Here is a 16425-nt window from a genome sequence, read left to right as displayed (position 1 = left end):
AAGTTTTATATATTATTAAAAATTTTAAAAATACAATTCCTTATTTTGCATTGCGTAAGCTGTGGCATTCACCCCATTTTCCAGTTCATTTTATTTGAGTGGGACTGTGCCTTTAAAAGAACAGATTTAACAACCTGCCTGCACGATTTGAAATGACTGTGAAACGAGCAGCAAGCTTTGAAGATATTGCATTCCTAAATGGATATACTTGAAGAGAAGCAAGGCAGTGGCTCTAAAACCCAGGTGCAGAGAGCATGGGACCAGCAGAAAAGACTAAATACACAGGAGTGGCTGGAGGCCATTTTGAGGAAGCAGCACAAGAGTCAACAGCTCTTCAACCTCCTATGTGGGAATGAGAAACCCATTTGGTTTCATTGTTTGTTTATAGACAGAATTGTCAGATTTCATCCTTTTGGTTACAGAGGAATGAGAGACCCACAAAAGGGGGTTTAAACCACACAACTCTACTTACCCATGTAAAGGATTTTAAAGTTGCAGAAAAAAACACACTCTACTGACACACAAAAAGGGTTCTAATTGCTGAAGAAGGCTCTCGTTTGAAAAGGACATTTCTCTGAAGCATCTCTACCAGGGTGTCATGAGTAATCAACATTCTGTCACCACTGCCCCCCCTCCACAAGTCTCTTCCACCCTCTTCAGAAACTGCTAACTTCATCTTAAAGACTGTGTACCTCACCATTTAAAGCCTGTATGTCTCTCACCATTCATCAAAGGCCTGTGTGCCTCAACCACCTGTGTGTCGCCTTAATTTCAAGTACTCATGTCATCATTTAATTTCTGAACTTTAAACTTGGAACTGCATTTGAAGAATTGGGCCTTGAGCTGTCGTGACTTGGGGTATTCCACACAAACACACTAATATATTCATGCAGAGTTAAAGCTTAAATTGTATACAAGTTTAGATAAGTTGGTTAAAATAGACTAGGGTAATATAATTGTTAATTAATAATTAAAAAATATTATTTTAAATATAATACCATCTGGTCTAATCTTTATTGCTGCTGTCGTGCACGTAACAAAACCAGCAAACATACCATTTGGAGAGATGAAGTAACACTACAGTTGATTTTAAAATATGATTAAGTCACATCAGTTGCATTCTCTACATGTGTTATTTTCTGAATGCATTTGACAGATTTCAATACTGATATAAAAATACTTGCAGTGTTTTTCTGTGTTATTTGACTGAACTTATGCAAGTTCATCATCTCAAGTCCCATCTTTTGTGGCCTTGTTGATTTCTAATTCTGACAGGTTGAATCCCTTTTACCAAATACTGAGTTTCAGAAAATTCCTGACTGATGTGCAGAAACAACATGTATTCACTCGGCAGATATTTCCTGATTAACTTCAGTGTAGTTGTGATAGTCTATAAATTTGACTGTACATTTTTTTCATGTATAAAAACAATGTTAATGTCTCCCAAAAGGTGGTTTGCAAAGTCTCAAAATAAAATTGCATTATCTCTTCTGCACCAATTCCAAAACACTGCTTGCAGGTCCCCTAGTGGAAAACTACTTTCAAGAACAGCCGACATAAGGGGTCATGTATTTTTATTAATTGCTCTTTGTTCACAGCATTGACCTCAGGGTGGAGCTTTAAATGTGTCACACCACTCCTGCAGTTACTGTGAAATGTTGGCATGTTCTGATGATAGGAGGGTGGAAGAATCTTTCTAAGTTGGTGGGAGAGGAGGTTTTTAATCGAGAGTTACAGCACGGTAACGGGCCCTTCCAGCTCACAAGCCCATGCTTCCCAGATACACCCATGTGACCAATTAACCTTCTAACCCCATACATCTTTGGCATGTGGAAAGTGGAGGAAACCCACATCGACACAGCAGAACTTAGAGACAGCGCAGGATTCAGGTCGCTGGTGTTGTAATAGTCTTGCACTAACCACAACATTAATGTGCTGCCATAATAGGAATGTGCAAAGAGATTGATACAGGTTTCTGAAGAACAGCAAAAGAGGACAAAGAGATCAATGCCTTTTGATGGCTGATATTAACTCTCTCAAAGCCATGTGCAAATTTAGTCAAGACCATGTTGATACAATTTCCATTTGCTCCCTGCTGGTTGATCTGGTATTAAAGCCAATGTCATGCTCATGAACATTTTACTCTTTCTTTTTGTATTTCAATGAGAAATCTGAGGAATGAAATCTACCTGAAGCAGATATTGAAAACTTGTGCCAGTCAAAATGCAGGAAGAGAATTTCAAGTAAACATTTGCTGTTCAAACATTAAAATTATTAGCGACATCGATTAATAAAGTCATTTTTAAAAGTGCAAACAAACCCATGGGATTCATTTCGAGAAGGTTAGAATTATAAAGCAGAGTTGTAAGGACAATCTTTGACAAGAGAACATGGTAAACAGTGTTGGCCTCCATGTTAATATAAAGGTTAAGGAATCAATGCAGTGTGTGCAAAAGAAAAAATGAATTACACAGATGATACTAAAACTGAGAGGCTACATCAATCAGTAAAGGTTGAATAGATTAGGGCTCTTTTCTCCAGAGAACATAATTGAGGAGTGACCTGATGGAGGAAATAAAGTCTGAGGTAGTCTAATAGGGTTTAATGTGGAAAAGCTGTTTGCACTCTGGCCAAGACTAGAGGTCATGAATAAGATATTCAATAATAAATCCAGCAGGGAATTCAGCCAAAAATGTCTTTGAGACAGAGTGGCTTGAACATGGAACTCAGTAGCACGAGGCGTACTAAGGAAAATTGCATTGCTCCACTTAAAAGTTGGGGGGAGGGGGAGAAATAGGTAAAACATGAGCAGGTGAAGATAAAGCATCTATTGGTGATAAAATGAGAAAAATAAGATTAGAGGACTGAAGCATATATGAGATTTCAGGTCAAATGCCTTTATCGTGCTTCATAGAAACGATTTCACTTCTCATCCCTGATGTCTGACAAAGCAGATCTCAACCAATCACACCTTTCAAACAAGTTTTCCTTACTGAGTTCACAATTTTTTAAAAAATCAGTTTTGTCACCAAAGACTGTTGAAAACTTCTACAGAGTACCATTCTGGTTGGTTTCGTCAGTGTCTGGTATGGAAACCAATGTTCAGAACAAGAAAATCTCCAGAGAGTTGTTAACTCGGTCTGCGACATCACGGGCACCAGTCATCACTCCAGTGAGGACACCTACAAGAGGCAGTGTCTTAAGGAAGCAGCCGTTATACTCAAGGACCCACACCTCTTCACTCTGCTACTACCTTCGGAGAAAAAGGTGCAGGAGCATGAAGACGAGCATTCAACGGCACAAAGGTAGCTTCCTCCCCTCTGCCATCAGATTTCTGAATGAACGATGAACCTCAGAATCTGCCTTACTCGCACTTTTTATTGCACTTATTTATTTTGAAAGGTGGCTTGTATAAATGTTTGCCCTTTGACGCTCCCCCAAAATAACAAATTTTGTGACATGTTCATGGCAATAAATTCTGATTTTGAGGTGTTAGACTTTAGATGGCTGTAACTTCTGCCTGATGCAGCAGTGAGAAGGGATAGTGAGACCAGGTTTAAAATCATTACATTAATCTACTGAACAAATAGATTCATAATAAGCTCATAGCTTTCCTTTGAGAGAGCAGATCATTCAATTTAATTCAAGTGGAAAATCTTACATTATGAAAGTATTACAACTCCAAGCACCAAGTTGGAAATTATTTTTAATTTAAAAAAAAATTTAAATATACTGCAGGATAACAGGCCATTTTGGCCCACAAGTCAGTACCGCCCAACTTACACCCAATTAATCTTACACTCCCTGTACGTTTCGAAGAGTGGGAGGAAACCGAAGTACCCAGGGGAAACCCACGCAGACACGGGGAGAATGCATAAACCCTTTACAGACAGTACGGGATTCGAAGCCCAGACCCGATTGCTGGCGCTGTGAAGGCATTGCGCTAACCACTACGTTAACCGTGCCGTCCATCTCCAATGATGCTCACTAACAATCCATATTTGTAAAGTAAATAATCTGGTCCTTGCTATTTATGAGAGCTTGCTGTGCATAAACTGGCTATTGTGTTTCTGCACTAAATTCAGGTCAGTGTCATATTTTGTTGGATGATATGACTTTGGAGTGCCTTGGACATTTAAAACATTGAAATCAATTGTTGGTTAACATTCTGAAAAAGAAACAGAAAAGGCGACTTGAAGAGCAATCCTGAAGAAGATGGATTTTTAGCCTTCTTGGATGAGGGTTGATGAATATCAAAATAATTTTCAAACTTTGATCTTGCTTCTAAGTTGATATTTGAATTCTAATTAGAATTTTTGCAAAAAGTGGTGAAAATTGTGATAGCTGGACAAGCATGTGACCACATGGAATATAGGAATCCCCATCCAGTTAACCGTTCTCTGCAGATTTACTAAGTAAAGGCATTGTAGAGAGAGAATCTTCTGCGCAGAACTGGGAAGATTCCTATTCTTAACATGCTTGAAGTGACAGCATTGATGTTGGTGATACGATAAAGAATTGAGCCTGTCGATGGGTGAACTGCTATTGCTCTTCAATTAAATAAACATACTCAAACATCAAAGTCATAAATGAGAGCAATAGGGCTCTTCCCTCGATCACTTCATCATGAGTAGCTCAAGATGGCCTTGGCAAAGACTTGGTAACAGGTTGCCTGTCTGCATGCTTGGCTAATGAGAGAGTAGGATCAGGGACAGGAGTGAAATGTGAAAAAATAAATCAGAGTTGACATTTTTTAATTCAATTAGTCACATACTTGGTTGACTTGGCAAAAAAACCCTTATATTTTAATATTAAACAACTGAATCAAGAAAGTACCACACACACAAGGGAGAGAGGAAATAAAAATAGGTAATATTTTATTCCATTCATTTTAATTTATTTTAATGAATCAATTACAAAATCAATGTACTAATTGTACCTTTTAAAAGTATTTAATTTTTTGGTGGGATTTGGCTGCTCTCCAGATGAGGAAGCAGAAATGTTTTTTTTCCTGCTCCTGGCAGCTGTCGAATGAAGTCTGGACATCATTGCTGGCTGACGAAAAGCAAGTAGGATAGGCTGAATCTTTGGATTTAACTTCACCAGACATTTTAAATGGAAGGACAGCTGATTGTAGATTGCACAAATCACACTTTGTGCCATCTTTATCCTTCCTCCCTCAACTTGCGCTGCTCTCTGCTCATTGGCCTAGAGCTTCCTGTCATCAGGTCTCTTCATGGGAAAGGTTATGTCATCTTATGAATGAGACTTCACCTTAATCCATACAAATGGATCCAGGCACTAACCTGATAGTGACTTGAAAATTACTTCTCCATTGAGCAGCTAATAAGCAATAGAAAAAAAAAATGACCGGTTTGGGGATTAGAGGGTGAGTCAAAAAACAGTTTGCACATATAGCCCAAATGCACCAATTAACCTACAATCCCCGTACATTTTTGAAGGGTGGGATGAAACCGGAGCACCCAGAGGAAACCCACACAGACACTTTGACAGTTCTCCACAATACACTATATTCACATCATCAGTGGAAACTCAGATATACCAGTACCACCCAAAAGTATTACCTTTCAGCGGATACATTCAGAAGGAAAATGATGATAAAATGCGAAGATAATTCTCCACAGAAAATCACAAGTGGAAAGGTGCCTTACAGAGATATAATGTGGCTGCAGCAGGAAGGTTTCCTCTGGATTGCTGCAAACACATCACACTGCAGAGATTTGCAACAGTGAAGGCACACCTTTTGAGCAATGAGAATGGGAACATCAATGAGTAAACTCTGCAGATCCTCAAGTCTCTAGTCCAGCCTTATAATGTAGCTTGGCATCAAACTTCGTTGGCATCATTGATGCACGAAAGAAATACATTCCATCCTTAAATTCCATTCTCTCAAACCAACAAGGAAAAAGTCAGACATAAATATACTAGAATCAAAGACACACAAATCTGCAAATCCCACTGGAACCGTGGAAGTGGCAAAATATATTTCTGTTTCTGCAAGATTCAACATCAAGCTGAAAGCTCGTGCCACAAGGTGTATTCTCATTTGTAACTTCGGGCAGGAATACAAGCCAAAATCTTTGTTTTTTTCTGGCTCAGGTTGCTTAACCTCTGACAGAACATTCTACAAGGCTTGCAGAGCAGTGAAATGCTTTGCCCTTTCAGGTTGCATTTCTCCACAAGAGTAAAATCATCTCCATAAATAAAAAAGTTGTGTTTTCATTTGTCATGGGACACAAGAGAGAGAGAGAAGGGGTCATTTAAAACATAGTAGTTTTTGCTGAGCCCAGTGAAAGATTAAGAACAGCATTATGGATTGAGCCTGCACCCATAGCCCCCTAAGTATTAAGTCGGGCTTACCTTCCAAAATATGCAGTTCAGTTTGTTCCTTAAGATCTTAAATTGACCTCTTAATCATTTTGAAAGGATATATGCAATTCATCTCCCTGTGTTCTAAGAGTAATGTAACTTGATCCCTCCTTGCAAGACCACATAATCAGCTTCTAATTAAACATTTTGAATGAATGTTTAATAATTCAAATGTAATAATAATCCTCCAGTGAACCCATGCCAACAAAAGGCAAAGCTGAGGATCATGGAGCATGCAAGAAGATCAGCTGCGCTATCAGATCATTATCGAGCCAATGGTTAATGTTGTCTTGGGTAAAAGTCACCAGCAGACAGCATTCTGAACTTGTTTCAGTGTTTCTGTTGAGAAGTGTACATTAAAAATTTAATATGATACCCTGCTAATGTTTCAGCACAAACAATGTGTATATCTGAAGTAATTCCAGCACAACACCAATCTTGGCCAGAGGACAGATGATTGTGGACTTCAGGAGGAAATCAGAAGAACATGAACCCATCCTCATGAACCACGAAGAAGGCTCGCCAGTGGCTATACTTTGTGAGGTGTTTGAGGAGATTCAGTATGCATCCAAAAACTCTAAAAAACCTCCACAGGTGTACCAGAGCGAGCATTCTGGCTGGTTGCATCACTGTCTAGTATGGAGGTACCAAAGCTAAGGGAAAAAAAACATCTCCAGAGGGTTGTTAACTCAACCTGCAACAGGCACAAATCTTTGCTCCTTCAAAGATTTGGCATCTTAAGAAAACAGCCTCTATCCTCAAGGACCACGACCACCCAGGCCATGGATTCTTCGGTCTGCTATCACCATTAGTAAGAGGGTACAGGAGCCTGAAGACAAGCACTCAGTGGCACAAGGACAGCTTCTTTCCCTCTGCCATCAGATTCCTGAATGAATAATAAACCACAGGATCTCCCTTACTTTGAATTTTTCTTTTTCTTGCACTATTTTTATTTATTTTGTGAGGTGGTTTATATAAATGTTTGCACTGTGACGCTGCCACAGAACAAGAAATTTTGTGACATGTTCATGACAATAAATTCTGATTTTGATTTTAAGATATTTTTGTTTTCAATGACCTGGTAAGATAAGGAAAGACAGTTGGTTTTTGAGGTCCGGACCAGCAATGAGTTCAAGCCACGGTACTGAGGTCAGTGAGATGTCAGGGCTCAATCAGTTGCTTCATGTTCAGGATGTCTGACATTTAGGCCCAATTACTTTGACAAAGAACATAATTCAGATAAATCCGGGAAGCATGCAGAGAAAATCAAGAGATTTGATCCCAAGTCTCTGGATCAAAGTCCAGAACTCTGGCTGCGAGCCCAGAAATGAAACCAATAGATCCCTTTCTGCTTCTCATTTCTATCTTGAAAATTCTGCTGCAATTCCACATAAACTGAAGTTCAGGCAGATAAGCTTAAGCAATCGTTATGGGATGATGTAAATTTAAAATGGAAAGTTGGTCACTTTAGCAAGATAGGATAAGGGTTTGCAAGAACATAGTGGATTATTTGATCATTTCAGAGTGCAATTAAGAATAAACCTTCATACTGCAGAAGTAAAACATGAAAATCTGCAGACACCGTGGTTGAAGATACAGAACCAACATTTTGGGCTTGAGCCCTTCATCATGGTATGATACCTTGATGAAGGGCTCAAGCCTGAAACCTTGGTTATATATCTTTATCTTTGGCATATAAAATACACTGTTTGACCTGCTGATTTTCTCCAGCATTGTGTTTTTAGTACATGCTGCAAGTATGGTTCAGAATGGGCGAGAATGGCAGGATCTACAACACCCAAGACCTCTACCAACTGAAAGTACAAGGGTGACAAGTCTTATGCTTTAATTATCATTTCCAGGTTCCCCACTAAATCACACTACCTGTATATTGATTTGAAAATACCTCACCATTCCTTAATTTTCACTGGCTATGAATCGCTGATCTCCCAACTTGAAAACATTGTTTAGAATCATGTTCAATACAATATCTCCATTTCTTCAGCTGGCTTAAATCACAGGTTCACCTTCACCTTAAGCTATAAAGGATGGGCAATAAATGCTGAGGTTTGGACGATCCCCACATCCATGGAGGTTTATTTTGAAAAGAATGTAATCACTAAAAATCTGTAACCTCTTCAGCATATTTCAAGAAGAAGGTAGCATAAGACATTGGTAAGGCCAAATTTGGAGTATTGGGTGCAGTTTTGGTCAACTACAAGGAAGATATCAATCACTAAGATTGAAAGAGATTACTGGGATGTTGTGTGGACTTCAAAACTGAGTTACAGGGAAAGATTAAACAGGTTAGGACTTTTTTTCCCTGGAGCAAAAAAGAATAAGGGAAGATTTTACAGAGGTGTTTAAAATTATGAGGGGTATTCAGAGAGTAAATGCAGATAGGTCTTTTCAATTGAAGGTAAGTGAGGACATGGGTTAAGGATGAGAGGTGAAAAGTTTAGGGAGAACATTTGGTGAACTTCACACTGAGAGTGGTGGGAGTGTGGAAGAACCTACCAGCTGAAGTGGTGATTGTGGGCTCAATTTTAACATTTATTAAGAATTTGGACAGGTGTATGGATGGGAGGACTATGGACTGGGTGCAGGTCAGAGGGACTAGGCAAAACAAAATTGGCACAGACTAGAAAGCAGAAGGGTCTATTTCTATGCTGAAATAGAGAGGGCAGTCCTTAATCTCTTGGTGCCTGCCACATTGACCACCGCCAGTGGGCTGATATCGCCTCAAACCGTGCATCTTGGCGCCTCACAGTTCGGCAGGCAGCAACCTCCTTTGAAGAAGACCGCAGAGCCCACCTCACTGACAAAAGACAAAGGAGGAAAAACCCAACACCCAACCCCAACCAACCAATTTTCTCCTGCAACCGCTGCAACCGTGTCTGCCTGTCCCGCATCGGACTTGTCAGCCACAAACGAGCCTGCAGCTGACGTGGACATTACCCCTCCATAAATCTTCGTCTGCGAAACCAAGCCAAAGAGACAAAGAGAATAGAGAGGGAAGAAAATTTGCAACATTCTGTTGAAGCAATGTGGTACATTTTTTCCTGCACACTTCAAGCAGGTGTAGATTCCTTGCTCCCTTCCACTTCTCAAAACTCTTCTTTTCTGTGCCACTCTCTCCTATTTTCTCTGAATTTGTTGACCAAAAGAAATGCATATCACTGCATCTCAATGTGCGAACAGTTTGTGAATATGTCTTGAGGTGAGAGAAAGTCCTGTTGCACTCAACATGGAACACCTGCAAACTTCAGAGACATTACGTAACATTTAGCTGGAGGAAATTTATGCTCATTGAGAGCTAGAATCACAATTAACTAAAAAAATCAACTCCCCAGCATTAAGTTTCGTTTTGCTTTTCTACGTTGGGTCAAGAGAGGTGGTGAAGAACTATAGTGCATCTTTGCTTTGTATTGACAAGTGGCAATACAAAAAGTAGGAGGATGCTAAGGTTAGATCTTGTAAGACACCATAACCATTATCGTGTGGCATAGAGACGATTACAGAAGATACATTAAGAATGGAAATGGGCAAATAAGGTCCCATCTCAAGACCAAGATAATGATGAAAAGGCTTGGCAAAAATATAGTCAGTCTTATTAAAGGCTGTAGACTGGTCAAGATGACCCATGTGGAATTGATTGCCTGTGCAGTTGCATCACTGCCATTAAATTTACATTGCAGATATTATATATTATCATAAAATATTTTTATTATCATTCCTTAATTTAGTGTTTAGATGTGATTAGTGATATGGGTACTGACTATAATAGTTTTGTATAAAGTGTGTTACTTTCTGTCTTTCTTTGGCTTGGCTTCGCGGACGAAGATTATGGAGGGGTAATGTCCACGTCAGCTGCAGGCTCGTTTGTGGTTGACAAGTCCGATGCGGGACAGGCAGACACAGTTGCAAGGGAAAATTGGTACTTACTATGTATTTCATATACACTCTGTGTTTATATGTGCTATTATTATAAAATTAATAAAACGATTGAAAAATTACAGAAAAAAATTTACATTACATGCTTATTGATGTACTAATCTGTCTCCTCTTGGCATTTCCAGCAGGTATTAACTCACACTCTTTAACACCTCACCAATAATGGTAGTTCACGGAATTTCTGTCAGATGACAGATTGGAATTAATTTAATACCCACAGCATCCAAAGAAGAATTCTGGAGAAGCAAAATCTGCAGCCAAATGTCTGGATTTGAATGCGCTACTGAGACAAAAAAAAACCCTGGTATTTAAATAATCTGAAGGAATTGTTAAAGACAACTACATGGCAATATTCACAGGATTACAAGGGGTTTTAGACTCTGAAGCTGAGCCAAATGTAACATCGAAATTAACAATGTTCATTGCAACAGAGTGATAGAACAAAATGTTATGCCTGGTGCCCGATTTAACTTGAGGTGAATGGACACTGATGTTGTACAGAATTTCATGTTGTCTTCTCAAGAATCAATTTATTATTTGGCAACAATTTCAGAGAGAAATTCTTTGGAACTAAATATTAACTGATATACTGAAGATTTGTCATTTATTCTATGCTTAGGATTCCTTGAAATCTTAATGTGTTCAGTGACATTTTCAGCCACTGCCGGTGCTGGATTACAAGAAGCTTAAGGTTTTACTGTTGTTTATTGGCAGTGAGAGAAAGATAGCTTAAAAAAATGTACATCTTCTCTAGGAGTCCTCTGCCTTTTGTCACTTACCTTTGGAAATAATTCTCATTCCACTAACAAGTCCCTGACATTTATTTAACTCTTCTGATTTGCTCCTCAATATTATTCAGTTACCTTATTACACACCAACAAAAAAAAAATGCTCTCCTTTACAGATTTAACTCATAGAAAAAAAGGGAATTGAAGTTATGGATATCAATACCAAAAAAAGGAAGGACCTTTTATTCAGGAAATTTCAAGCACTGGTTGCTGCATCTCTAGACTGAGACACTGACATGCCAAACAGAATAATAAAAATTGTACTGAATCATTTATCTCCGCACTACATAATTTGTGACTTTGAAAAAGATGGAATAAATTATTTCATTTTTACTTTGGTTAGATTTTCAATTCTCCCATCAGACTGCTACAAAGTAATCTGTCAACTTGTCAAGAGTTTCTGATCATCTTGCAGATCAAGGCTCTATCAGAGCAAACTCTGTCACTTGGCAACCAGTAAGTAGCAATGAGAAAAAGGTGACGCAGTCTATGAGAAACATGGTCCAGAATTTCCTTCTCATTACTTCACAAAAAAATACATGGTGCTGAGCAGTTGAAAATCGGTTTAATCTGAAGTACAGCAACAGAGAATATTTTGTTTCTCCTTCTATGGATGATCTGCTGAGGGTATCCAGTTGTTTTGTTTTGTACTTTCATTATATTGTGCATTTCTAGTATTTTAACAGGTAAATAAATTTGACCACTGACTTTTCCCAAAGAAATGCATTTTTTCATCTTTGTACATCCATCCTAAATTAAGTCAAAAGCTGTGGTCTGAAATAAAAACCAGCTGTTTTGATTTACTTGCAGAACAATGAGCTTTAACTTAACTATAAAGAGCAAATATTATTCTTTTTAGCTTCAGATCTGTGACCTCCTCTGAACTCCAATACAGCCTCACAAGCTCTTTGCTTCTTCACCTCAACATCATTCCAGACAGTCAATATTGATCTCTGCCAGTTCTCAAAGTTTTCCACTGAATGCTGCATGCAGGAGATCACACCAATTCAAGGAAAGTCAATTTTTTATATTGCTCTTTCACCCTCAGTAGCAATGTAATCATTCATGGAGATATTTCTTTCACTAGTATCCTCTAAGTACTCATGTCTAAAGACTGGATTTGTACTAGTCTTGCCTCTGAAGACTTTCCTCACCATTGTTTACCAGGAGCAACTGGCATTCCAGTTGCAATGTCCCAGGATAGAAAGCCCTTTGTGCCATTTCCACTGGGCCATCCTTAACTTGGACACAACTCATTCCTGGGGATCAGAGTGTTCTATCTTCAACTGGAAAGGGGTGACTTTCTGCTGTCCCTTTTACACTGGTTTTGTCAGCAGATGCTGGGGATATGAGTAGAGGCCGAGGTGGTTAATCCCAGTGTGAAATGACATTATTTGACACTGGCATGCTGACAGTTTTCTTTTTCCACTGGTCCCTGTCCCAGTTAATTCCTGGGTCAAGGTGCTCGTGGAAAATAGACTTGTGATCCTTATGCACATAGAATAAATTGAGTGCAGATACAGTTCTTTACCAGCCAAATCTCTAGGAGCAACTCAAACATCTCCCTCCTAACATCACATCATTAATTAGCATCAATTCTTAGTATATAGTAGAATCCCTGTTATCAGGAATTCAAGCCACCAGCGTCCCCAAGCAACTGGCCAAAAATACTTGTGGAAAATAAATAGGTAAAAGTTACAAAATTGACACCACTTAGTAGTCAGTTCACCAATCCAGGCCACCACAAGCAATCGGAAAATTCACTTTTCCAGCATCTAACAATCCCCATATGAGCCAGATACCGGGGGGGGGGGGGGGGGGGGGTGGGGGGGGGGTCATCCTCACTGTACATACCTGGAAGAGTGCTGCTTAGTGTGACTCAAAGAGAAGCATGCTGAGGTCACAGGTGCTTGCTAAATGCTGGCAGCAACAAGCATTTAAAATAACAAAAACCAATTGCAAGGTTTGAAACTGACACTGCATGGGCTTTCCATGAGAAAGCTCATCAAAGCCATGATGAAGGACTTTGTTGAATAAAATGACAAACAGTCTCAATGCCTTTTATAATGTCACAAAGCAGATCTGAAGCGCCCATCACTCTCGAGATCTTGATTCAAAATTAATTGAAAATGGGATTTTTAAAAGCATTATCATTCAATTGAGTCAAGACAGCTTTGACAAGTTCTTTGTGAGTGGAGGTCCATGGTTCAAAGTTCAATACAACTTAATACAAAATTAATGATTTCATGCTGAAAAGGTGCTTTGGAAGAGAGATGAATTTTTTTGACTGATGAAGTAGTTCTTTTGTTGAGTTGGTTGAATTGTTTCTAAGATTTTTGCCTTAGTTGACTCACCAACAAATGTAATGGCTTTCATGCAATAGAAGTTTACAAGGCTGAAACATTATCAAACAATGAAGAATAGCAGTAACAGTTTGAATAGGTGGCTGATCAGAGAGTTTCTATAAGTATTTTAATCCATAAAACAAGATAGGAAGGCAATGGATTTTCACAGAACTATCAGAGCTGAGAGCTAGTTATTTCTATATTTCAGAATGATGCAGCTATTCAGATTTTAAGGAGTTCAGAGATTCTGAAGGATTCTGGATCTAACTCAACTAACAGAAGTAGTCAGAATTGAGGTCTTGGAAGGAAGCACGATTCTGAATTTTAACTTTGAGGCAGTCTTGGATTGGGAACCAATTTAAATCAGCACATAGGGAGGTGATTGGTGAATAAATCTTATCACGAGTTAGCAGTAAATTTCAGGACACATTATGGATTTCCCTTTATTCAACGCTGACACTGGATGCTAAAAATCAATCAGCTAAATGCGTCTAAAATCAAGATTTCATCAACATCGGAATATCAGTGAAAATCATAAATAAACATTTTAAACAGAGTCTCTGGGTCTCTGGTGATAATTCAACACAGTTATAACAGGGAATCGTTGTAAATATTCAGGACAAGATTTGTAGAATTGACTTACAATTAGATGACAAAGATAACATTTTGAATAGAAGTTTATTTTGGATTTTCATTACTTGTAGTTCAAACTTCCCAGTACTAATTTAATCTACAACAAATAATGGTTTCTCTACAGTGGTGTTATCTAGGGAAAATAGCGCCCGTGGCAAGCACTGAAATTGCATCCTCCCCCCCTTTAAATCTTAATTCAACCCTTCACCCTGTAACCATCCCTTGCCACCGCCACACCATCCATTTTGCCTTCACTACCTGTCCTCGCCGCAATAGAACCCTAAAATCGTCATATCCAATATAGTGTTGGATATATTGAGATACTGTACTGGAAAAAAAAATCTACACTTTAAAAAACATGAGAGTTGTTTCAATTAAAAATAACCCTCTGCCTACTTCAAAGGCCAGCATTCGCTGAATGAAACAGCAAGCAGCGTTCCACTGGCTGGAGAGAGCGGCTAAACTTAAAGGTGTTGTATTGCTGTCACCGTCCACCATCGACACCATCTCTTACCTTCAGTGGAAAAGTGACTCTTGGCGCTGTGCACCACGGTAGGAGAGAAACTCCTCCTTCAGTGCACAATCTCCTCAGCCCTGGCTCCAACTGGGGACAGAAGAGGGTTCGGAGTCAGGCATCGAAGGCTCCATTATTGGTTGATGGGAGGTTTGGAGTCAGGTATCGGGTGCTCCAGTCACCAGAGCTCCCGATGCCCAACTCCGAACTCTCCACTCGGCCTACTACCACACACGCACACTGGACTGTGGTGCGCGTGTGGTAGGCTGAAGGGAAGGTTTGGAGTTGGGCATCAAGAGCTCCAGTGTAGTCTGAGGGGAGGGTTCGGAGTCAGGCATCGAGACCTCTGGTCTGCAGTTATAGTAAAAGTATTAACATCAATTATTCTCTCCCTGGTCTGAAAAGTATTCTGTTTGAAATAAATCACACAAAGGGTGTTGGGGGGAGTCAGGCTTGGGGTAGGGTGGGGAGGGATGAATGTTTTCCAGGCTCTGCTGGCAGTCGCGCACTCCCTTCAAGTGGCACCCAGGTCACATGGCCTGGCTGCCATACCCTAGATATGCCTATGTTCCTCTATCCTGGAGTGGGAGGCTCAATTACATGTCTCAGACATTTATGACTGATCCAAACTGGTATGACTTGAGCCACCATGTAGTTAGTTTTTACCAGTGGTTCTCAACCATTTGTTTCCCCCCACTCATACCACCTTAAGTAATCCGTTATTAACCACAGAGCACCTATGGCATAGGATTCCATAAGGGATGACATAAGGTGGTAAGTGAGTGGAAAATAAAGGGTTGAGAATCACTGCTCTACAGTAACCATACCATACTCTGTTGCAGCCTGCCACGAAGCTCTTGATAGAGCTCCTGTAAAAAATTCAGAGAATGATAACCAGTAGCTTTGCCCATCTCAGCCTTCTAAGGAAGCATGGTCACTGTTGCGCCTTTCTCACAAGTGAGGAGATGCGATACGTCAAGTCAAATTTATTGACATCTGATTGCACAAGTGCAACCCTACGAAACAGCATTCTCCAGTCCTCGGTGTACAATAAGAAGACACACAACAAGACATAATGCAATAAGATGCCATAGGTGTTCAATGATGAGTAACGAATTACTTAAGATGGTGTGTGAGTGAAAAAGGAAAGATTGGGAAACATTGTAATAGACTGACTGACAACACTGCTGACATTCAAGCAATGAGGAGAGGCCTCATGAGATATAAGGTTAGATGCTGCCCTGGCAAACATAAGAAAAATGCTGGAGGAGGACCCATCCCAGATGGCATCTCAATGGAAAGATTAAAGAACTTCGACAGTGCCAGAGAAATGACATTGATTAATCACTGCTGGATATGTCTTGTGATGTCAATCTCATGCAGGATGGGGGAAAAAAAAGTGAATTTGACAAATGCTGAGTTGCTTTAATTTTCAGAAAAGCCAGCCAAGCTATTTTAAAATTAAAATGAATTTTGATTTTAAGATAGATATGGCTGGAGAAATTTGAAGGATTTTAGCTTTGATGTATTACATTATGATTTTCTTTCATCTCATTATCGTACAAATAAGATGGAGAATGTTAAATGAACCGATCTAGCAGGTAGACAATTGGATCGACTCTGCTATCTGACTTACATTGAGCTTCCCACTAACACAGTGGTTCTCAACCATTCTTTCCCATCCCACTTCCATACCACCTTAAATAATTCCTTATGAGCCACAGAGCACCGATGACAAAGGATGCCATCGGTGCTCTGTGGTTAGCAAGGAATTACTTAAGTGGGTATATGAGTTGAAATA

At 39.5% G+C, this 16425-nt stretch overlaps 1 long non-coding RNA gene across 1 annotated transcript in view; it reads right to left on the bottom strand.

Moving 5' to 3' along the window:
• The window catches only part of LOC138743217 (uncharacterized), a 1573181-nt gene that overhangs the window by 158037 nt on the left and 1398719 nt on the right, over positions 1-16425 (bottom strand). The gene's annotated exons all lie outside the window — the stretch shown is intronic.

This window comes from Narcine bancroftii, chromosome 9 (genome assembly GCF_036971445.1).
Source record: "Narcine bancroftii isolate sNarBan1 chromosome 9, sNarBan1.hap1, whole genome shotgun sequence".
Classification (NCBI taxonomy): Eukaryota; Metazoa; Chordata; class Chondrichthyes; order Torpediniformes; family Narcinidae; genus Narcine; species Narcine bancroftii.
This window is presented reverse-complemented; position numbering and strand designations above follow the sequence as displayed.